We start from the raw sequence: 24,165 nt of genomic DNA, 5'->3' as shown, positions 1-24,165 counted from the left end.
GCAGACGGACTGGGCCTGGGGACGATGAACCCCACCACTGATGACACCCTCAAAATATCAGTTGAGAGCTGACCTTCTCTGTCAAACCTGCCCAGCACTGGGACAGAGGGACCTCAGGAGCGACCCAAACTGAAGCCAAAACAACACAGCGACCCAAACTGAAGCCATGTGTAATGCACACCAATGGAAGCAGGACGTGCGAGGGTCGCAGCGAGAGGGCAGCAACACGGAGCTCAGCTGGCACCACCCCACCCTGCCAAATACACGGTGTTAAGAACCCAGAAATGTTACTCAAAACCTCAGGCCTCACGTGACCTCTAGTAACCCCATGAGTTAATTGGGTGACCTCAGATGACAATTGGTGACCTCAAATAACACCAGAACCCAAAAAACTTAGCAGAGCTGCCCTCAGATGACCCCAGGGCCAATTGGTGACCTCAAATGATGCCAGAACTGAAAGAATCGAGGAGTGGTGACCTCAGATGACCTCGCAGGCTAATTGGTGACCGCAAATGACCCCTGGATGAAATGTCAGGCTTCACTTGACCCCCTAGTAACCCTCCGAGTTTACTGAGTGACCTCAGATGACCTATATCCAAAATTTCAGATTCCCCCCCCCCCCCGAGGGTTTGGGTTACTTGGATTTCTCCACTGTCTCCTCTGTGGTTGTTTGTATTCTCTGATGACCCCCCCTGCTGTGGTCATCTGGGGCCTCATCAGCAGTGCAGTGGCCTCCAGCGTTTTCCTGCAATACCCACAGAGTCATTTCAGATCTTCTGTGCTCTGGTTTCACTTTTAAGATGTTGGACTGGGATGAAACCACTTTAAGATCGTATTTTCCAGCTTCAGCTGTCACACTCTAGCTGGATGAAGCTTTCAGGCAAGATCGTTTGAGTATAGCATGTCATGAGAAAGAAGGGAGACTTGCATCAATCTTCCCTGCTAACTACCTCCAAGGAACGTACAGATAAACTATGAGTTGTCAAAAATGGAAAACAGGCACCAGCCCATTTTTATTTCATGAAGGAACAACAAGAGGCTGCTTGTTTTACTAAGAAAATTATTATGTGGTACATATAAAACAACTTCCATCTGCACAGCCGCCTTATATTGTACAGAGTCTATGAAGCTTTTGCAGAGTATCAACCCCTGAATGATGCTGATTTCATCCAGGCCTTCAGCAACAGGCTGCATGTCGCTCACTGCCACACCCATCTTCTCCATGCGTGTTGATTGACTCCATTCAGCTTCCATTCTGTCAGCATTCACCTCTTGGGTTTGGTTAATAAAAACTGTTAATGTTCGCTCACCTCAAGCCAAGCAGGACACTATCTGCTTTGTAATTATCTTGGTGACACCGCATTAAAATACAAGACAAATAAGGTTTCAGACTGAGCCATGCTTCGCTGAAAAGTGCATCATACCCAGCTGGGTTATATTACTCCTGTATGCAGTACTGCACGTGTTTGTCATCTAACCAGCTCAGATTAGCAAACTGACCAGAACACAAAGCAAAGGCATCTTACTCACTAACAGTTGCTTGTAAGGAGGAAGCCAGGAAGGGAATACATTTCCTGATATTAATGCATATTGCTGGAGAAGCAGCAACATCTGCTTGGAGGCTCTGTGCCTTTCACAAGCAGCTGCCCCCCCCCCCCACCACCACTTGGAGACCCCTGTGAGTTCTTTAAAGTGGGATTCAGCATTGCTTCAAGTGAGGGGCCTGGATGAAAAAAACAAACAAACAAAACAAAAAGTAAATTATTCCAAGAGGGGAGGAGAGAGACTGGCTACAAGGAAGAACGATGATACAATGCACAGTCCAAATGTTCATTTCCAAACACCCAGGCTTTTAATAGCACTAGCTGAAGCCAAAAGAGCTCTGTTTCCAGCTTCTCACTCCTTGCTTTTCTGTAAGCCATGTCCTGATTAAGAGTTATTTATAACACAGGGAACAAAAAACTCAGAAGCCCAAGATGACCAGTTTCTATTCAGGTACCAAAATACAGATTCTTCCATTCTGTGTGAACCTGTTGAGAAAAGACAGAACAAGCCCATAAGCATCCAGCAAACCCTCAGGGGTCCTGGGGGAGTGTGTGGGGGGGTGTCCTGTGGGGCAGGGGGGCTGGGGCAGCAGAGGGCACCCACCGGGCAAGAAAAGCAGGGCTGGGACAGCAACCAGGGCTGGCCAGGACCCTTAGGCCCCCAGACCCAGCTGCAGTGGGGAGCAGGGTTTAGGTCCAGCCGGGGGCCAAGGCAGGGACGGGGATGTGCAGCTAGCCGAGCACAGGCACGGTGCGACTCAGGTAGAAGGGCAAACACCGGGGTGCAAATGCAGGGCCCGGCCAGGGGCAGAGGGTGCCCAGGTGCCACCCCCAGCAACGGCTGCTCAGGGCAATCGGAGCCTCTTGGGGCACCTAGGGCCCTGATGCATGCTGAAAATATAGCCTTACGCATAAACGTGCATAAGTGATACAGAACATGGTCTTTCCTCTATCAAAATTAGCATAAACCGGGCACAACCTTAATGAAGACAATAAACAGTGTTGCAGCATTTTCAGGGTGCGTATTAGAGGATGAGTAGATCCCTAAATGGTAGTATGCTTGCAATGCCTTGTGCCATGAAAGGTACCACAGGTCACATCCCGCTCCCTTCAGATCAACAGCAGAACACATACCAACAGCACTGCAGCTGGTACGTGGCCATTTCGGAAAACACCATCAGTTTCGAGTTTTGGGTTCAGTCTCTATTCCGTGTTTAATAGGTTTGCTCATCCTGTTGGAAAAAAAACTTATTCTGCTGTGACTTCAACAAAACCAGTGGTCAGAGCAGAGCATCAGATGGTGTTAATGAACTTTATGAATTTGCCATACACTTACTCAGAAAGCAATGTCCAGGAAAGTGAAATACCAGGTCCTCAGCTAAACTGTGGGCAAGCGAGGTAATACCAAAGGTGTTGGTTTGGTTGACCAAACAAATGTTGTTTGGGCCTTTATTTAATAGTTTAGTTACATAGCAGACTGCTTTTCAATACCATTTTAAATAGACATTATCACTAGAGTTAATAAATTTGAGGGCATTTTTATCCTTCAGCAACAGGATATTCTGTTTTTCTCTGACATCTCACTCATATTTATTTTTTCCTAGAACTTGGCAATAAAACATCCAGGAGAACCATGTACTTGTGAAAGGATGGAGCTGCAAGTGAACACCTACCTGGTAGCAGGGAACGAGAAGCCACGCTTAGCTCCCAGCTGACAGTGCCTGTCAGTCTGCAACTCTGCTGTAAAATCCACAGAATCTAGAGAATTCTCATCTTACTGAAATTTAATAGTTTGGTAATCCTAGTTGCTCCTCAGAGACTCTGGGCTTAGTCTGTGTAAATATCTCAGCTTGCAGGATCTGGGGCCTAAACTGAGTTCCTCGGAAAAAAGCCCCATTGAACTTGCAAGGGTGAAGGAAGAAGCCTGGAAATAAACAGCAGCGGAAGAGACACCGATAAGTGAATTCAGTGGGTCTTTGTAGTGTTACTTTTAGGAAACTTACAGCAACTTAGCCATGTGAATGGAAGAACATTTCTTGAAGAAGTGGAGCGTAACTTTCTTACTTAAAAGTATTGATTAACTGAAGTGGGAATATTCAAACCAGATTTTTCTCCTAGTGAGCAACTACCAGCTGCCTCCTCAGAAAGCAGTGAAGGAGAGCTGATGCTGTCCCTGCATCCCTAGCTGTTTCCCTTCCCTATGGGGCTACAGTCTCGGTGTGGTCAAAGAGCACACCAAAGGCTGCCCTGGACTCTGCCACCTGGTAACAGTTCCCAGAGAATGAGAGTTGGTGGTGACAACACCCTTCCCCTTTCCTGCCTTGATAAGACTTCAGAAATTTCTTATGCATGTGGGATGCCTTTCAGATCTACCAGCATTATTTTAATAAGTGGAAAATTCAGGCATGCCATGGCATCTCCAACTAGAAAAACAGCTAGTTATCCTTCCCTGCTACCTCTGCATCAATAAAGCTACTACTCAAGCTTTGGTGTTTAGAGTAGTTTTTGCTACCCTTTGAATAGTTTGTTGGGAGCCAGGAGTTATTAAATGATAAAATGGAATAAATGTGACATCAGCAGCTAAGGATTCAAACATCAGAGAACGAATTTTACAAACTACTGAATGATGTTAAAAATAGTGACGTGGTTGGTTTCATAGCAGAAAACCTGACAAAAAAAAATGTATCACTATATAGAATTAATTCCCAGAGGAAATGTTGGCAGCCCATTGACTGAACAGTCAAACACAGACTTATGGAAACATGAGAAATTCAGTGCAAGACAGAGGAAATACTTAGTGAAAGTCATCTCAGAAGTGTGTGCCATTTCTAACTTCTGTTAATGCTGAGTGCCATGGAAGTATAACTTCTGAGCAAGTTGTAATTAGAAAGCAAGGCAGGCCTCAGAAATTACTCTTATTTCAGCAGTTTCTAAGGGCACTTTTAATTGGCATTATTCAAATGCAAATGCCCCTGGATACAAGTAAGGATGTAGTCTTAAACTCTAAATTATTCCAAGTTTCTCAGTGAGACATTCTTTCAGTATGGGCTAGTTATCTCTTGCTGACCATTTAAAATAATAATAGCAACTTTGGTAAATTCTGAGCTAAGCCTTCTTGAAACTGATTTGCAGCGAAAAAGAGAGAGAGGAGGGAGTCAGTGAACCATCAGCAGAAAGACTGTTGGTAGGCAAAGCTTCAACACGTTCAGAAGATTGTGAGCATGTAGATACAAGTGTATGTATCTATAACCACCTCCAAGAGAATCGACAACCACCCTTAAGGTTGGTGGTCTGGCTGGAGAAGAGGTTTGCAGCCATGAGCAGACAGCTGTTGTTGTATCCCTCTCACATTTGAAACGGCCCGTCCTTGTGACTGAATAATAATTCATCAAAGATGTCTAGCGCTATCACCACTTGCTACGTTTAATCAAAATAAAGCATCCTCCCATTAGTCACTCATATCAAAAGGATAATAATACTTAAAAGAAATTCCTTATTTTCCAGAGAGCTCACTATTACTTAAATAGTTCTTAACATGACTGTTTTGTTGGTTATTGCATCACAACATAGGATGCAATGACTTTGAGCAATGACTTTCTCTTATCTTACATTTGTGAAGCAAAACTGTTTCCTGATGTAAATTAATAGCAGCAGCTTGTATGAAGCACAAAACTGATGCATGCTAGTAAACTATTTTATTAAGCTAAACAACAGACCTTGCCAGATGCATTCAGTGACTAATACAACTCAGTGAAGATAAAAAACAAGAACTGAAAAAAAAAAAAAAAAGTAAAAGACCTTGTCTCCTAATCAGCTCAGTTTGGCAGTACTGAAATTTCGCCCTGAGTAGTAATACATACTGCTGGAATGTATCATTTCACAGAGAGATGTTGTAGAGGAAGCAAAGAGGTGCAAGGCAGGCAGGACCTGTTATAATTCATACTTCATTGAAATTTAATTTGCAGATTGGCTGGTGTTTTCCAATTATCTGAAAATTGTCACATACTAAATAGCAGCAGAACACACAGTACGTTACAAACAGCATGCACCACCAAAGGCCTGTTTGTATTTTAGTACAAATCCAAACCTCCAACAGCTTGAAACAAACCCCCCTCTGTGGTTTCATGGGCTGTAGATAAAGTTATTATGCTCTCAAAGCAAGTTTTGAAATTTCTGACAGAGAGGAATTGGCATTGTCAGACCTGCTTGAGCCATCAAGGAAAACTGAAGGCCATACTTCTCCTGCTTTAGGCATGTATCAGCACAACAGGGTCACAAGGTCTGAGATGCAGCTCTTTTCCCTTAATTTGTTTTTCCTTTCACTTAGGATAAACTCCCTTTTGAACACTGCTTGTTCCAGACAGGATCTCTGAAGCAAACTGCAAACAGAGCAGCCACCTGCAACTTCGTGCTACCTTAATATAGCACTGATAGCACAGGAGTTACAGTATAGCTCATCTATCCTTCTGAAGGTTGAAGAAACAGCTATAACTTACAGGAAAAAATGCTCAGCCTTTACATTAGGTGTTGGCAGCATTTTTAGGTAATCTCTGAATTTTTAAATAATAATAATAATAACAAAATGTAATGTTTTAAATGCTCAGTTCATACAGACTTCCAACTCCCTCGCCCCACTCCCCATCCCGTAGCTTACAAATCCTGCAGCTGGAAGTCACATCTATCCATAAGAGCTGCATCTTCCATGACTGGGATGCCTCTGTCTTACTCTTCATGGGAAAGCTTCTGCACTTGTGGAACACAGTCTGGGTCTCTCTCCAAGTCCCCCTTTCCCAAAGATGCTGCTTTGCTCTACCCTGTTAGCCACCATAAATGTCTCTTACAGAAAAACGTGAATTTAATTACAATACATCACACAGACCTAGGAATGAGTCAGCATGGTTCATCCGACTGCATCCAGCATCTCACAATGAAAATGACAAGGGGAGTCACAACAGTGACCTTACTTTGGGTTCCAGAGTAAAAATAAATAAATAAATAAAATTCTATGTTTCACGTAAATTAGGGCTGAACTTCAGGTTTAACTCATCAGTGAGGTAATTACTACAAGCAAATATTGTTTTCAGGTCCAGACCTAAGTATCTCCAAAATATCTGAATTTGTTATTTTGGTTCAGATGTGCTTCTAATGATTACTTATGCACTGGAAATGTAAAGGATTACATAATAATGTAAGAAATAGGCATCTATGAGATAGGTGTTTATTCTCAGTATTCTCCCTGTAATGAGATGCGGTACTCTTACTTCAAGGTCAACTGTTTGGTTCAGTGGTGTCAAGTGCCTTAGGAATGCCACCAAGTAGGTACATTTATCAATAAAAATCAGGCAGTTGTACTGCGCAGTTTTTACAGTAGCTCTTCCAGAATGCAAAGTTAACAGGGTGGCAATGGCGCCTGTATTCACGTCCCCCACCCATTTAAAAGATCACTACATTTCTACTTCACCACATTTAAAATACAAATGAATTTCAGATATTAGATTGAAATCCATGCACAATTATGAAAAAAAAAAATGAGCCAAATGTCATTATCACTATATTAGAAAACTGGAGTATCATTGCTTTGGTAACATAGCAGAAATGGACCTGTAATTGACACAGGATAGATAGCTGGAAAGGAAAATAATGAAGCTGCCCAGGGTGAATTTGAAGCAGCAAACTCTTTTAACTAAAGACAAAATAATTCGAAAGTTTTAGCTGAGAAATAATGGGAAAATGAACAGAAGCCTACCATAGAAATAGTTTGTGTAGGCTTAGACAAAAAATAGAGCAACAGAGACTTGAAGACAGCATTGGCAGCGATTAGAAAAGTACATACAGAAAACTAGAGAAAATGACAAAATGTTATGCATAGATGCCACCCTCTTTCAAGTCATCATTTTCTATAGAGTTGTTCAGAAACTCAAGTGTGAGTTGGGAAAAGGGGTGAAGAAATGAGACTGCACCATTTTAGAGGCAATCTTCCTTTACTAAAGAGTAAATTGTCTCCAGATTGATGTTTTCCTGTGGTGCTGGGGTGCATAACCACTTATCTGCACCGTTCTGTTTCTTTGTTTGTCAGACCTTGGATAGAAATACAGGCACAAATCGCAGTGTTTCCAAGCCTGCACATGTGCATCACCACTGCTAAGCACGTGCGTGATAAGTTGCCAAGCACTAGACTTAGCACCCACACACAGCGATGCTACTTGGTAACAACAGTGCATCAAGCACATTTCCCAGCCCAAACCTAATGGGCTTGTCGCATAGGTCCAGTTCAATGGAACAGCTGATCTGGGTATAGGGAACGGCATTTCTCTCCAATCCTCAGTTAAAACTACTCTCTCCTGGGAGCTGCCAAGCAATCTGAAGGATTAGTTACATCATTAAGTTAATCTTTTCTCTCTCTCTTTTTTTTTTTTTTTTTGCCTGGACAAATTTCTGAGAAAGTAAGAGTACACCTCTGGGACAACGTGTATGGCATCTCTAAGCCTGTTACTGGGACCCGTAGGATTCATTTGCACTGTCACCACTGTTATTTTGCTTATCACACCCCAATTTTTGGCCAGTTAAATCCTTGAAATAAACCAGGAAGAGAAATAGAATCACATAAGCAAAATAACGTTCTGTGCTCCACAGCAATTTTGCAAACTGTTTGCACAGACTTCAATGCCAAAATTGCATAAGCATTATAATTAAGGTAGCTTGGCAATTGTCCCACTTGTTAATAGGGTGGTTTGGTCATAGACCTCATGCTTGGCTCAGCACCCAGCCTGTGACTTGATTGGGATGCAGAGTTGATTTCATTCTCCCCACAAGCATTCCTTATTCAAGAGTAAACCATCACCTGATGTAAGAGAAAACAGCCTCAGATTCCCTGACCTCTCTCGGCTTCCTAAGGGGTCATACAGTTGGTGTGAGGCTGCTCCAGACACCCCTGCTTCTGGGTCCACTTCACCAGTGAGAACGAAGTGGCCTGGGGCTACAGCTCTGTCCTGTACCCACCACATTACACTCTCAGGAGATCTTCAAGCTGCTGTCACCTCCCCTGTGCCCCTTCCCAAAGGCAGTCTATAAACTGGAACAGCATATAGGGCAACATTTGAAAGAGTGTAGTACCTTCGGCATATTGTGCATGATGAGCAACGATATGCCTAACTTCCTCATAAGAAATAGTTACAGTAGCAACATTTGTTAATCAGCTAATCCTAATGGTCCCAGCTTTCTGCAGATTGTCCAGTCTCTGCCTAGATTTTCATTTGTTCCAAATTTGATTTTCTACGAATTTGTGCAGATGTGCTTGCAGAGGGATTTTTAATTAATCTATGCAGCTAACTCACAACTAAAATGTTGCCAGGAGTGCTACAGCCTTTTTAATAGATGATCCTTTCCTAAAAGATGCATTTAAAACCATCAGCAATAACCACAATCAAATATATAGAGTACACATATAGAAAAGAAACATCCTTTCCTACAACAGTTAAAGATCTCAGATGAATGTTTCTGAACTTGATAATATGCAGACGTGTCAGCAGCCTCCAGTATCTGTTCATTCAGTGTTAAAATTGATTGAAGATGTTTACTAATATCCACATCGTCTGCTCCTCCCTATTCTCTCCACTCTTTTCAATATCCATTAAAATACTTCATATAAGATTTTTCCTTCGTTGTTTCTACCCCAAGGTTAAATCTTTTTATTTCCACCCAGGAGCTGAAAACGGAGTTTTGAAATAAGCAGTACTGGTTGAAGAACTGGAGCAAGGTTGGATGAACAATTAAGATAATGGCTGGACTATCCAGCTGAATAATCATTTAGATAATGATTGCTGTCTTGGAACATTTTATGAGGTATGGAATAAAAAGGAAAATCAAAAGGAATTCCCTTTGAGTAGATGTTTGGCATAGCTGAGTGCTGCTGCAGCGTATCTGAATGTTAAAGGATGTTCAGTAAGACAAAAGCAGTATTCTTTGCTGGAGAAGAGGAGGATTTAATTTATTGCTTTCCTTTCCCTCTCCAGATTTATATTACAAATGCAAAGTGTTCCTTTCTTGGAGGCTCAGTTATTGTTTGAAAGGATAAAACCTACTGTTATCTTTTCCCTGTAAAGGAATTCTGTCCCCAGTGCCACCTGCAGTTCCAGGAAATGGTGGGGGAGAGCCACCTAAGATAAACGATCCTGCAAGTCCTCTCTATCTAGGGTTATTGCTGCTTAAGTTGGAAACCTGCAGATGGGGGACTTTTTGGAAGGGTCATGGAGGTCAATCAGAGACATTTTGGTGAAATGTGTGGATATAATTTCTTAGAAATTCTGTTAAGTTCCCCCACATTAACACCATTGTTTCTGTAAAGAGGATAAATTTAATAAGGCCCAAGAGCTTAACAAAGAAGCTCTAGAGGGATATGCTGGCTTCCTGCGGGTCCAAATCCTCCAGCCAGTTTTTTTGCTCAGATCTTTTTTTTTTTTCACTCAAACTGACTGGAAAAAAAAAGGGGGGCAAACTCCTGAGCAGAAACTCATCTGTCTGTCACATTTCTCTTGACAGTCCTTGACTTTACCACTTACCCTGGTTTCTGTTGGAAAGATAATAATGCCTCTAAGCACAGATGGGAATTGTCTACAGAAGAACCGTAGAGCCATACAAGCTGTAATGCACCTGACAGTCAGGTGAACCACTGAATTCTCTAAAGTAGGAGAATTTGTGAAAGGATAAAACAGAAAGGAAGAAATTCTAACTTGCAAGAGTTGTGTGGTTAGTACAAATATGAAATTTGTTAAAATAAAACTTGAATTTGGAGAAATTCTCCTCTTATGCAAGAATGGTACCTGACAGTACAAGGAAAATTTACAACTGCTCCTAGTCTTGACATTACAAGGAAAATCTACAACTGCTCACAGTATAACTTTTAACTTCTGATAGTACGTACAAGATTTTCATAAGCTTTGATATGCTATCTAGAAAGTACTAACTTTTCTTAAATGGATTTTTTTTCCTTTGTTTCTGCTAATAAACCATCCATCAAGAAAATTTCTACTTATTACTACATCTTCAGCCATCACAACAGGGAGATGAGATGGTAAACAGAGTGAAAGCAGAAGAAATATTTAGTTAAGACCTTCTGCAAAACAATGTATTTCACTTTCCCATCACATCTGTATTAGCTTTTTTATTTTCGTGTAATAAAATTTACTTGTGTTTACTTGTATTTGCTAGCGGGAAGTTAATGCTATATCATCATGATAGTTCACATTTTGCATTTTAATGCCGGTAAATGAATTAGTGATAGCAATGTTGAGCAAGGATTTGGCAGGTAGGGAAATGTTGAGCCAACTAATCTTACTTCAGCCTACTGAGTTCTGACACAATATTGTGTGTCTCTATGGTTTCGTTATCAGTAACAAATTGCTAGGGCTGTGTAAATAGTATGTATCAACAGGGTTAGGGTCTTGGCTAAATCTGAAGGATCTGAGCTATGCAATTATATGTTAGTCATTTTTGCTGGCATGGTATTTGTAAATCTTTGTAAAAACTTGGGACAGTCACACAGTAAGCAAGCTATCTTTTATTTACTTATTTTCAGCCAGTATTGTCCCTGAGAAACGTGTAATTCTTCTGACAAGGCATAAAAGTAGCATTATGAAACAGCCCCAGTAGCTCTTCTGCTCTACACAACACTGATAAACCTAACCTGAAGTCCTGGGTCAACACTGGGACATCCCACTTGAAAAGACATGGGAACCCATTTAAGAAAATTCATCCACGAGCACCAAGTATAATCAAAATTCTAGAAAATGTACTCAAGGGAAAAGAGGAAATACAATAAAGCGTAGACTGTAGACAACTGACGGGATGGCACCAGCTATTAAAATGCTGACACAAAGAGGAAGGTAATAAAATATTCTCCATTATTTAATTTGACAATGAAACAAACAAACAAACAAAAAAAAACACCAACACCAACCAATGGGTGTAAATTGAAGCAGACACTTGGCTTATGTACTAAAATGAAGTCTTCTACTGCAAGCTGAGAAAAACAGACTAGATAAACAGCCAGGAATAGTTTATCTACAGCTAAATAGGGAGTAGTTAGCTTCCTGTAGTCCTTTCTCAGTTACTTTTTCTTTGCTTATGACTCAATAATAGGAACATTTCAAATGAGGTCACTCATTTGTTCTTGGAACATAAGGTATGCAAAGCGTTGCTTCCTTGAGCAGAAGAAAGAGGGCTAACACAGAAAGAAGAAGAGAATAGGACAACAGCACGAATGTGGAGAAACGGGAGTTCCTACTTTCATTACAAAGAAGATCCTCTCTGTCACGAAAATGAATAAATGCCTTGAACAAATACATTATCTACTAAGTTAGTTATTAATATTATTTGTTATATTTATTACCCCCAAAGCATTTACAGTAACCACTCTGGAATAGTGAAAGCACAATCATACGCAGAAACCACTGCCATCGATTCTGGGCCCTATATGCGTCAACAGTGGCAATGGTAAGTAACATGCCCTTCCTCCCCAGAAAAAGCAGGCCAGAAACTAGAGTCATTTTCTTCTTCTATGAGTCCTGAGTCCCAGTAGAAGACAGAAGCAGCTCTTTGCTTTGTGTGTTTCACAGCCACAGACTTCAAAATGACAACTGATTTTCTAGAAAGAGGAGTCACAAAACTTTTGAAGTTCAGATAGATTAAATCTGCTGCATTTCTTCAAAAATCAGTTGGCATACTTACAGCCATTTGATTATTCAGACAATTTATCTTTGGTTCATTTTGTACCCTTTTTTCTTTGTTTCTTTAATTACATACCCTTAGACCACAGCAATTGTAACAACCCTCTAACTGCTCTCATTATCTCTTCCTTCAAGATCTGCTTTAAATTCTTGCATTTCGTTGAGGTCAGACAAATGACACCATAGTTGTCCAGACCACTATTTCACAATGCCACACAAAGTTGGACGTGATACGGATTAGAAATCAAACAGAAAATAAACAAGATGAAATGCACTGAGGAGAGCTCAAAAGGGAACATCAGGCTACAATTGAAAACCTTAAGTATTGGATTTGTAAGACTCTAAATTTTCATTCATGGTCCTGAAACAAAAAGTAGGAATCTTCTAACAGGATTTGCAGACAATGAGCAGGTAAGAGGTATTGCCAATCTTCGAGAGAATTAATATATCATGCTGTAAAACTCTGAAATAGAAAAGGAATGAAGTTCAAATATACGCTGCGCAAGATCAACTTCTGGGCAAAATGCCCAAACTTTTTACAAATTGGGAACTCAATCTGAAATGACTAAGGATGAGATTGACTTAAAAAATCAAAAGTTACCAAGAAACACAGAGGTGGCTGTAAAAACTGAAAAGGTAGTATCCCTTTAAAATTGCATGTCCTTTGTTACTTTTACAGCACTGGTAGCAATCTACAGTGAAGAAGATACCTTACACTAGCACTGGAAACATTAGTACGACTGAAGCACTTACGAAATTTCACCTAGAATATAGCTTTACAAATAGATAAACTGAACTGAAACAAGTATAAAGTCCTGCTCAGATGGGGAGAGAAACTGAAAGTTTGTTTTGAAGCAGAACCTAAAATGACTGACTTGATTAGTCAATTAAAAAAAAAAAAAAAAAAAAGAGAAGGCTGACAGTTAACATCATTACTTGCCTAAATTTATTTCTATCGGTACAAATGTAGACAGGTACGGAACAATTGTGAATAAAATGCAACAAGAAATTAGAAGTTTTAATTTTTGATATAGTCAGATGATGACACAGCCTTCCAGCAAAGAGTGGTATGGGAGTCCCTGAGAACAGATTGCTTTTAAAAAGAGGAAAATAGAAATCTAATTAAAAGGTTAAGCAATCAGCAGGGTAGAAGTAAACTCAGGGCAGATTTAGCACAACAATCTTCTGTCTACAAGAGAAATTGGTAGCTGTGGTAGAATGACCATATCACCCATGCTGGAAGCAAAATACATGGTACAGAAAGGAAGCCAGCAGCAAAGGCAAGAGAAGATAAAAAGAAAATTAATCCAAATACTTTACATTTATATAGTGGCTTTTCAGGTTTACATTAAGAAAGAATGTGTTGGTAGTTCCTTGCAACTTAAGCATGTTTCCCCTGTGTAAAAATAATCAAAGTTAGACCACTCAGATATTGGTTTCACTGAAATAACTGTCAAGACATTGCGACTTGAAGACACAAGACCTACCTACAGCACTACAATTAAATAAATTTTAATTTGCACTTAAATATAAAGAGTTTGACTGCTAAAACTAATTAATTGTGCTTTCTTTTTTGCCTCCATAAAAACTTAATACACTATATAAAAACTTAATACACTATAGAGGAAAGATAATGAGATAATGAAACTGCATAACAACTCAATAAGACTGTTTTAAAACAGCTGGCAATCAAACACGTAAGACAGTATTCTCCTCTTCACAACCTCTAAAATGGATGAACGCTGCTATGTTCATCAAAGCTGCTGAGGAAAAAGGGGTATGAGGAAAACAATGAAAAAAACACGGAAATACAGTGCAGAAATTTCTGAGCAAACTACACACGAAGGAATTTTTCTCCAGATGACATGCACTTGCTATTGCAAGCCATTAAGAGACCAAGGGGAGCACAGTTTTGAGTGACCCTAAACAAAAGCATTCATTAGACAGCACATTGATAGATGTGAATATAAACTGTATGTCAGAAACTCCCCGTGCATCTCAAAAAACTAAGCTAGCATAATGCTTGCATGATCTGTTATCAGCTCCATCCTGTAGCTTTTCCAGCATTTTATGTAGTAGAAAATTACAATGCTGATAACTATATTTTTATGGCACTATGTACCACTTCTGTTCTTAGCAAAGAGTCAACCTGTAATAACAAATTACATTTTATTTATTTTCAGAATCCTGCTTGTACAACACAATTTACAAGCTTCCCTGTTCTTGGGGATCCTCTGTCCCATATAGTAATGCAGACACGTCATCGAGTCTGGTAAACTGATAGGTTGCACTGACATACAAAAATAATATTTCTTCAAAAGCTCAGACATTGAAATTTCTAACTCAAGTAATCTCATATCATAAATTGATATTATGGAAAAAATAGCGTTTAAGTAAAAATGTTTCTTAGTTCATACTACTGTTTATTATGGCTCATGCCTAAATCTGAATTTGGGAAAATTAAATACGTTGAGCATGTTTAAATGCTGTTCTCTGTAGGGTGAACGGTACTGTTTACAGTAAGAATCCAATACTAAATTATTTTGTACAAATCAGCATAGACACAGTAGTGTTAGTGGAGGAACATCAATTTAAAGAAGCAAAGAAACCAGACATTTACACAAACTTCTTCAAGGATATTTCCAAAGTGAAGGTTTGTGAAACAGATAGTGACCATACATATCATGCATGTTTTTGTAAGATTAGTTTTGACCTTGTTTTGTTGAGAGAGCAAATGTAAAACTATTAACATCTTTAGTTTCTGTTTTCATGGTGGAGATCAGTTATTTTTGTAAAATGAGATTTCACATTACATGTGTTTAAAGGTATCACGCAAGAACGCATTTACCTAGACAAACATTCTTACTGGAATTCTAGTAAATTCAAATAATTGAGCCTTAGGATAATATTAACTTTAATAAATATGAACGTATTGACTGAACGCATTTGGTTTTCAGATTTTCCTTGTCTAAGAATTGCACACACATTGATTTCTTTGTCCATTGTTCAGAGAACACCCCATACATACAGAAATAAAGGTGTCTTCCTGATTATAGAAACGTATACACATAATAGAAAAACTCTATTCAATTTAGCTTCTGTGTACAAATACAAGTAATCAATTCAGATATACTAAGTACATATTTAGAAAAGAGCTTTATGTGTGGAAGAAAAATTGCATTTCCAAACTAGAAAACATACATAATTTAAGAGGTAATCGACCAACAAATGTTGCGTGTGATTCTGTTTAACCCAATTACATATGTCATTTATAAAGTGGGAATGTAGCTAGAATCATCATGGCCAAGGCAGTATAAATAGCAATTAAGAACAGTTTAGATGTCTGCCTGCTTTCCTGTAATCTTCCCTTATAGATGTCATAAGAAAGAAGGAGAGAACAACAGTCTTGCTACAAAATCTAAGCATGAAGCTTCATTTTAGATTTGAGGCATACACTTCAGAAGGAAGCCCTGCACTCTGCCCAAGAAAGATTCAACTGTATGACCAGGTCCTTAGGGAACATACTTCCAAGAAAGATCTAGGGGTAACAAAACAGCCATTCATCCTTCAGCACTTTGCCAATTGCGTACTGTGCTAATGCTGTCACCTTTCCAATGAGAAAGAAACACAAAGTCTTAACAAATCTGGACATGAAGAATGTCACTGCATTTTGTCCAGCCAGCAGCAGCCTGGCTGAATGCTTGTTGTGTAGTTTATTCATCAAAACCAAAACAATCTTAACTGGCAAACTTCCACGTTCCGTTCTGCAGCACAGCAGGACGTGTAAAAGCTACTGCCCTCAGCTCCATTTCTGTGATAAGCAAAAAGAATACAATAGACAGAGCCCCTTCTTATTTAACTGCTGCTTTTTTGAAGTACTCTAAAATACATATGATTATTAGGACCGTCTTGAAATCTTCTGAGCCTTAAGAATGCAGGAACTGAACATACTACACGTATTCTCTAAGTGCTCTTATCAATCGCACTTGCGCTTTCTGGCCCAGTGAATATCAATTTGCAGCAAATGGAAAAACTCCAAGCGGATAGATAAAAGCAGAAAAAAAAAAGCCAAATTCAAGTCCAGCTTGAATGTGGCTTTGACTTGGGTTTCTGACATTGCAAGTGAACGTCTTTACTGGAAGGTATTCTCTCCTCATTTCACACACAGCTTAGAGAAGTCTTAATTTCATCCCACTTTGGCACAGAACAACTTATGAGACTTCAGGAAAGATGCCACAAGTGGAAAATGGTTCCCATACGTGACTTTGTGAGACAATAGACTGAATGCTGCATTTACATGTGTAGCAGCCCTGACATTGCATTTTCCCATTCCTGGGAGCTGGGTGCATTTGAGCACTCTGCACTCCCTTGCTACCAGTACACCAAGTGCTCTTCAGTGGGCAGTCATGGTTTAGTTACTTCTGCAGAAAGGGAAAGCATTGGAACACAAAGCTTGTGGTGCTACTTCATCTTTGTTCCTTTCTGAGGCTATTATGAGCAAATTTTCAGAAATTTCCCTGCAATTCTAAATGGGTCAACAGCTCACTTGTGTTTTGACTGGGCCCGCATACCGTACAGTAGCTATCCCTACAAGGTGTTCTACACAGCAAAAATACGTATCATTATCTAAATTTTGCTATGATAGTTTTAACTTCCCTCATTTATGCTCAGAACTTCTAGCTGAACTGTTACCTGCACTGAAGAGTAATCTTCCCTAGGAACAAAACCAGGATGAAAGTAGAATAACTTAAGTAAATACATAATTGGCAGAGGGACACAAGTTCAAGCCACATGGGGGAAACTGCTGTACAAGAACTGAAGCAACCCCATTTGCATCCATATAGCAGAGAGGGAAGTTCCGCAGGTATAGGAGAAACAATGTGTTTAGGTAGTATGAGGTTAGTCAGAAGAACCACTTTGTACCTGGCACAGAAGCATGTGATAGCTTGATCAGAAATTCTTATTTATCTTTTCTTTTTTCAGAGAGAGATAAACCCTGCCCATGTATTACCACTGTTTGCCATACATATTCCTCTGAGGAAAACACATTTTATGCAAGTCTTAGATCTGAATACCAATTCAATCACACGAACAAAAGTCTAAGTTTTCCTTTGAAAAACTGTAGTAACATTTAAAATGTAATTGCTTTTGGAAAATGACAACTAATTATCCAAAAGCAAAATGCACATTAGGCATTTAAAAAATTAAATGCCAATCAATATAATAAAAGTGGTGCTTTTCACTTTTTGCTTTCAGAAATCATTTTACTTCATTTTAAAATTAATCTATCTACATATATTGGCACATGCATTTTGTGATTACGCCTGTTCACATAAAATAAAGTCTTAATAAATCATATTATTTCTACCTACAGACTTTCTGCTTGCGTCCTTCAACTACAACTTCTATTTTTAAAGGTACAGATATCGCTATTACTACAAGCTGTTTCAGCCTGATTTGATTTTACGTGCTCTCTCCATTATCACAGAATCACAGAATCATCTAGGTTGGAAGAGACCTCCAAGATCACCTAGTCCAACCTCTAACCTAACACTAACAAGTCCTCCACTAAACCATATTAGTAAGTTCAACATCTAAACGTCTCTTAAAGACCTCCAGGGATGGTGACTCAACCACTTCCCTGGGCAGCCCATTCCAATGCCTAACAACCCTTTTGGTAAAGAAGTTCTTCCTAATATCCAACCTAAACCTCCCCTGGCGCAACTTTAGCCCATTCCCCCTCGTCCTGTCACTGGGCACGTGGGAGAATAGACCAACCCCTACCTCTCTACAGCCTCCTTTAAGGTACCTATAGAGAGCGATAAGGTCGCCCCTGAGCCTCCTCTTCTCCAGGCTGAACAATCCCAGCTCCCTCAGCCGCTCCTCGTAAGACTTGTTCTCCAGATGCCTCACCAGCTTCATCGCCCTTCTCTGGACTCTCTTGAGCACCTCCATGTCCTTCCTGTAGTGAGGGGCCCAAAGCTGAACACAGTACTCAAGGTGCGGCCTCACCAGAGCCGAGTACAGGGGGACAATCACTTCCCTAGACCTGCTGGCCACACTGCTTCTTATACAAGCCAGGATACTGTTGGCCTTCTTGACCACCTGAGCACACTGCTGGCTCATATTCAGCCGACTACCAACCAGTACTCCCAGGTCCTTCTCTGCCAGGCAGCTTTCCAACCATTCATCTCCCAGCCTGTAGCTCTGCTTGGGGTTGTTACACCCCAGGTGCAAGACCTGGCACTTGGCCTTGTTGAACTTCATACTGTTGACCTCAGCCCATAGGTCCAGCCTATCCAGATCCTCCTGCAGAGCCTTCCTACCCTCGAGCAGATCGACACACACACCTAACTTGGTGTCATCTGCAAACTTACTGAGGGTGCACTCAATCCCCTCCTCCAGACCATCGATAAAGATAGTAAAGAGGACTGGCCCCAGTACTGAGCCCTTGGGGGACTCCACTAGTGACCGGCCTCCAACTGGATTTGACTCCATTCACCACAATTCTTTGGGCCCAGCTATCCTGCCAGTTTTTAACCCAACGAAGCGCATCTTTGTTGCATTATCTTGCTGCATGCCAAGGGGATTTTCTGCTGATCACTAGAACAATTATTTCACTGTGTTATGAATCTGTAAATCAGACATCATTACACAGAGGAAGTGAATCACGTTAGCATTAGCATTGTGGAGTCTGAAAAAGCGGTCCACCGTGGAGCTCTAAGAAATTCTCATCTGAAGGATGTGTACTATTTCCCTGTCTAATCTGAAGCAGATTTGATATGAAGCAAGATTAAATAATAATAATATATATATATATATAACTCACAACAGATTTTTTAACACTGAAGAAATGTGGGTTTAATGCAGTTAAGATTGCATTCAGCGCTATCTTCCCTAGACACATCAGTCCTAGTTCTTCCCATCAGGTTCTTTAACATTTCATTTGCTAACTCCCACCTGCAACTCCCCTCAGGATCCACCACTTAGCTCCCCCTTGTTCCAGATGCTAAACAGGGCCAAGGGAGGAGCTGATCAAGGCTTCCGTATCACCCCTTTATCATCTCTTCACGGCAGAAAGACTGCTTCCTCCCCATGTATTTTACATACTCATTCCCTGTGGTAGGGTATGGGTATATCACATGACATCATCAGGAACTTAATTTCTTCCACTTATCAAGTTATCAAAAAAAAAAAAACCATGGAAACAGGTCAGTGCAAATAGCGAAACTGAGAACAGGTTCCTTGGATGAGTGCAACAGTCTCCTTCATAACCCAGTACAAATGTCTATTTTAGAGAGTTTCAGATTTCATGTAGAGGTTTTTTTTTTTTTTTTTTTTTTTTTACAGTAGCAATTTGAATTAGGCAAGCTACTGACACTGTGATAGGAAGTTGATTTGATCTGTTCTTCATCAGCCTCGCAAAGTTGCAGTGATATACTGACATGGACATTTAATCATTACAGAATCACTCTTGCTTTCTTGTTTATTATTTCAATAAAATCTTGTACTTGAGCCCGTTACCTCAGGGCAGAGGCAATTTCACCAAGGAATTGGAGAGAAACACCTGGCTCAGTTTCTCAAGCTTTCTCTTTCACCCTTTTGTCCTTAATAAGGCCAACAGATCCGGTTTATATAAAAAGTACAGGCCTATACTACCTAAAAGGTTAAAAAAAAAAAAAGACCTTGATGAGGTGCCCATTCCAAATTCCTATTAATTGCTGAAGGCTCATGTTTTGCACTGACTTTTTACACTGTCAACTTCCATCCTTCAAATCCCCACATGAAGTCTGCCTTGCTGTGGAACAGGAAGAACGTCACACGAGAGTGGAGGATCCTGTTAGCAAGTGTGCAGTCCTACAGGGCTACCACAGGACTACATGCTGCAGCGCCCCCCTCGCTTCCAACCCTCTGTCTAAGCCCTTCCACTGTAGCCAGACTAGCAATCCAGAGCAGAAAGAAGGTCACTGCTACCCCGCAGCATATGTGAGCTAGACATCACATTATGGAAACATCATGCAGGTTCCCTTTGAATAAATGTGGGAATTGACATCCTAGTCTATACAATTTCCATACAAAGCTGACATCTATCAACTTTTTGCATTTTATCACTGAGACGTTTCATCCTTAGAGAAGATGAGAAATATACTTTATGACACTGCAATGGGGTTGTTATTTTCAGTTTTCTCTCCAATCTGTATCTCGCAGGACCACTAAAAGAAACATTTATTTTGCAAACTTACCTGCGTAGCAGGTGCTTCACGAGTGCAGACCGGACTTGGATCTTCCAGCAGGCCCTTTTTGAATATCATATGCAGATCAGATAAGGCTTCCCTAAAGAATAAGACAAGACTTTTCAAGGGAATCATTATAATGCATCAACATGGAAATAAAATGTTAGGACACGTTTTCCATTTCCCCTTATGGTTTTCATTAATTGGAATATTTTCATTGCATTAGCTGACTTGGCAAAATACACAAGTCCCATGCATATTCGTATATATGAAGGTTTGGAAGTTTCTGCAGCACTCCTCAGCAAGCAAGAAATACAGGTGCTTTTATCTAGAACACCTGTCCACATTCGGTCAAAAGTATAGGCAGCCCACTGTATGCTGCAGAAACCCATCAAGAGGGGAGGCAGGGGACAACAGCTGTCTTGTAGTCAGGAGAATCTCAAAACGCTTTCTCATGGCATCAACCATAGTTAATCTGTTTAGCAGAGGCATAGAGAAAGAAACTCTTCAACTCTCTAAAAAGCTCAATAAGTTCTTTTGCTGCAGAAAGAGGAAAATGCATATACTCCCAGTGAGTCAACAACAGCTTTTACTGTGAGCCATGATTTGTCCACTGACTGAAAACTACTCCTCACAGTAGACCCTGCTGGGAACACACATGTCTAAAAGGTGTGGGGAAAAGCGGGGCCATGTAGGCCACAACAGAATTAGACTTAATCATCTAACCTTTCTACCTGCACAAGCCAGGACAGGCATCACAATCTCACACCTGCACTTGGTTAGAATTTTGGCTAGAATTTGGCATAAGGTACTCATGCCTCTTACAAGCACCCAGGGTTGAGAATATATTCAGCTGTGGTGAGCAGCACTGCTGCTGTGTGAGCAAACTTAAACTTCTTACTGCCTGGAGAAAATGATTTCAAGGTCTTACTTCTTTTGAGACCCCACCTGGAGCACTGTGTTCAGCTCTAGGGCTTCCAGCACAAGAAGGACATGGGCCTATTAGAACGAGTCCAGAGAACGGCCAAAAAGATGACCAAGGGGCTGGAGCCCCTCTCCTACAAGGACAGGATTTAGGGAGTTGAGGTTGTTCAGCCTGCGGAAGAGAAGGCTGTGGGGAGACCTTATAGCAGCCTCTCAGTACCTAACAGGGGCCTACAGGAAAGGTGGGGAGGAACTCCCCAAGGGGAATAGCGATAGGACAAGGGGGAATAACTTTAAACCAGAAGACAGCAAGTTTAGATTACACATCAGGAAGAAGCTCTTTACTCAGAGGGCACTGAGGCACTTGGAACAGGTTTCCCAGAAGGCGTGGATGCCCCATCCCTCAAAGTATTTAAGGCCAGGCTGGATGAGGCTTTGAGGATCCTGGTCTGGTGGGAGGTGTTCCTGTCCCTGGCAGGGGGGCTGGAATTACATCATCTTTGAGGTCCCTTCCAACTCAAACCATTCTGTGAATCTGCAACAGTGGTAGCTCAGCATAACGCAGCTAAAAAAGTTCACCAGTATTTTGAACTCTACATTGCCGCTGCTACAGTGCTGTCCAGAGTCAGGTTTGATAAAGCCTCAGAACAGAATATAAATATATCCTCAGAATGTAACTTAGTACAAGTCCGAGACTTTTTTTCTGGATTAAAAGCGGTACAGAGGCACAAAAGAGCATTGTAAATTACAAGTGTTCCAGTCAAAATAGCCATCTATGGTCCTCAGTGACATCTCCTGATGAGTGCACACACCAAGATGCATACTTAGAGAAGTCATCTACATTCAGATTTCACCATTTCAAGGTATTAATACTGTGCATTTTCATTTTTCTTGACCACCTTAAAACATACGACGTGCTTAGCAGATGATGACAGGAGAAAAAGAAAAACCACTCAACTTCTCAGAACATCCGAATCCCCCACCTCACCCCAGTCGTACCAGTACAGCTCATTTGCTTGTCACCAGTAACACGATCTTCCTGCATCAACCCTAAGCCCAAGAAGGAAAACATTTGCATGAACTTCTCCAGTATAAAAAGTGATTATAAAATAGAATAAGTTATTCCATCTCTAAACTTTATTTCCCATGGGAAACAGATTAAAGTGGTGGATAGGATGTGAACTTCAATTTATTAATGATTTAGCACAGTCAACCATGAATTACTTGTACAGAGACAAGAGCATTTGAATTCACACCAGGAACCCTGCCTCACAGACTGCTTCCACTTTCCTCTGCAATATGCATATCCTTACTTTAAGCTATACTGTAATTCATTCAATGATATCAAACTTGGTATGTCAAAAACTCATTCACCTGAGCAGCTCTGTTTTAGAGCACTTGCATGTTTAAATGGCTGCAGCATTGTACGGCTCAAAAGCTTTTTACTTGTGTATTGATGTTTCTAGTTCTGTTGAACTTGTATTCTACATAATTGGCTTGCAGATTATTACCAGAAAAGAAAGTAAACTTTGTCAGACATGCAAATGTATGTGAAGGACAAAGTAGAGCATTTTGACTAATCACAGCAAAGAAAAGTTATAATCATTTCCAAAGCAGCTAGAAACAACTGACGTTATTATTATTATTTTTTTAATTTGAATATTTTTTTTTTTAATTCAAGACTCACTCACGTTCAGTCATTTGGGAAAATCATCTTAGTGTAACTGCCATACCAACATCATTTAACGTGCTCTTTTCCGTTCTTCCCAACCACCCTCTCTGTGCCCCACCCGGGCATCGCTCTATTGCCAAGACACTTAAAGTATGCTACAGCCTCAACTATGATAGTTAAAAGTCCCATTCCTATTTTTCAGAGGTTGCCTGTCCAGATTCCATTAAAACAAGATAGTAGCTGCTGCACCACCTGAAATGCATGGAGATTAATATAACTGCTAACAAACCTTTCCTTCTGGCTTCTTTCAAGACTATCACAACTGTTTCCACTCCTTTCAGCAAGTAGATTGCCACAAAACAAACAGACAAAAAAAACAGGAACCTATTGATCTGGAAGACATCCACTCCTCTGGATACATCCTATATTCTAAGCACAAAATGCCACATCTAATTTTCTTAGGTGTACTCCAGCAGCATAAGACAACAAATTCAGCACTTCATTCCTTCTTAAAGCTTAACAAACAAACTACCCAAAGACACCAACGTACCTTAAGCTGGACCAGTCCCCTCTTCAAAAAAAAAAAAAAAAAAAAAAAAAAAAAAAGTCTCAGGGAGCTTGCTTCTATATATAGCAGGCTGATGAAGCACCACCCAAAATGCTGCAATCTAATAGTTGTGTCATGGTGATGGAAGCTCACCTGCTTGACTGACTGCAGAAACGAAAGGGAAGGCTGGTACAGAGGCTGTAATTAGAGAGAAGAAAGTATTAGAATCAGCTGGAAAGCTCTGATAGGTGGTAGCTCCCCACCTGAGCTTATGCTCCGAAAGTACTTGCTTTCTTGTTTTGTTCTAAATCTTTTTTTTTCACTGGTCTGAGAGTTATTTTCAGACCAAAAACAGCCACTGGTGCTGCATTGTAGAAAACCAGATGCGGTTATCTACAGGTGGGGTGTGATTTTGATTGTATTGTAATTTGAACACGCAACAAAACTAAAACTAAAATTAAAAAAAAAAACAAAACAAAACACGTGGGGAGAGCAGCTGTGGCATGGTGCTGAGTCCCTG

At 40.5% G+C, this 24,165-nt stretch overlaps 1 long non-coding RNA gene across 1 annotated transcript; it reads right to left on the bottom strand.

Annotated features, from left to right (window-relative positions):
• Positions 1 to 950: 950 nt before the first annotated feature.
• LOC118249751 (uncharacterized) lies at positions 951 to 23,870 on the bottom strand. Its single transcript, XR_004779199.2, has 4 exons — positions 23,799 to 23,870; positions 20,512 to 20,602; positions 2,679 to 2,776; positions 951 to 2,030 (listed from the first exon to the last, which is right to left on the bottom strand). It is a non-coding gene; the product is annotated as an uncharacterized LOC118249751 (long non-coding RNA).
• Positions 23,871 to 24,165: the final 295 nt, after the last annotated feature.

This window comes from Cygnus atratus, chromosome 5 (genome assembly GCF_013377495.2).
Source record: "Cygnus atratus isolate AKBS03 ecotype Queensland, Australia chromosome 5, CAtr_DNAZoo_HiC_assembly, whole genome shotgun sequence".
Lineage (NCBI taxonomy): Eukaryota > Metazoa > Chordata > Aves > Anseriformes > Anatidae > Cygnus > Cygnus atratus.
The sequence above is the reverse complement of the archived record's forward strand: the minus strand, read 5'-3'. Positions and strand labels throughout refer to the sequence as shown.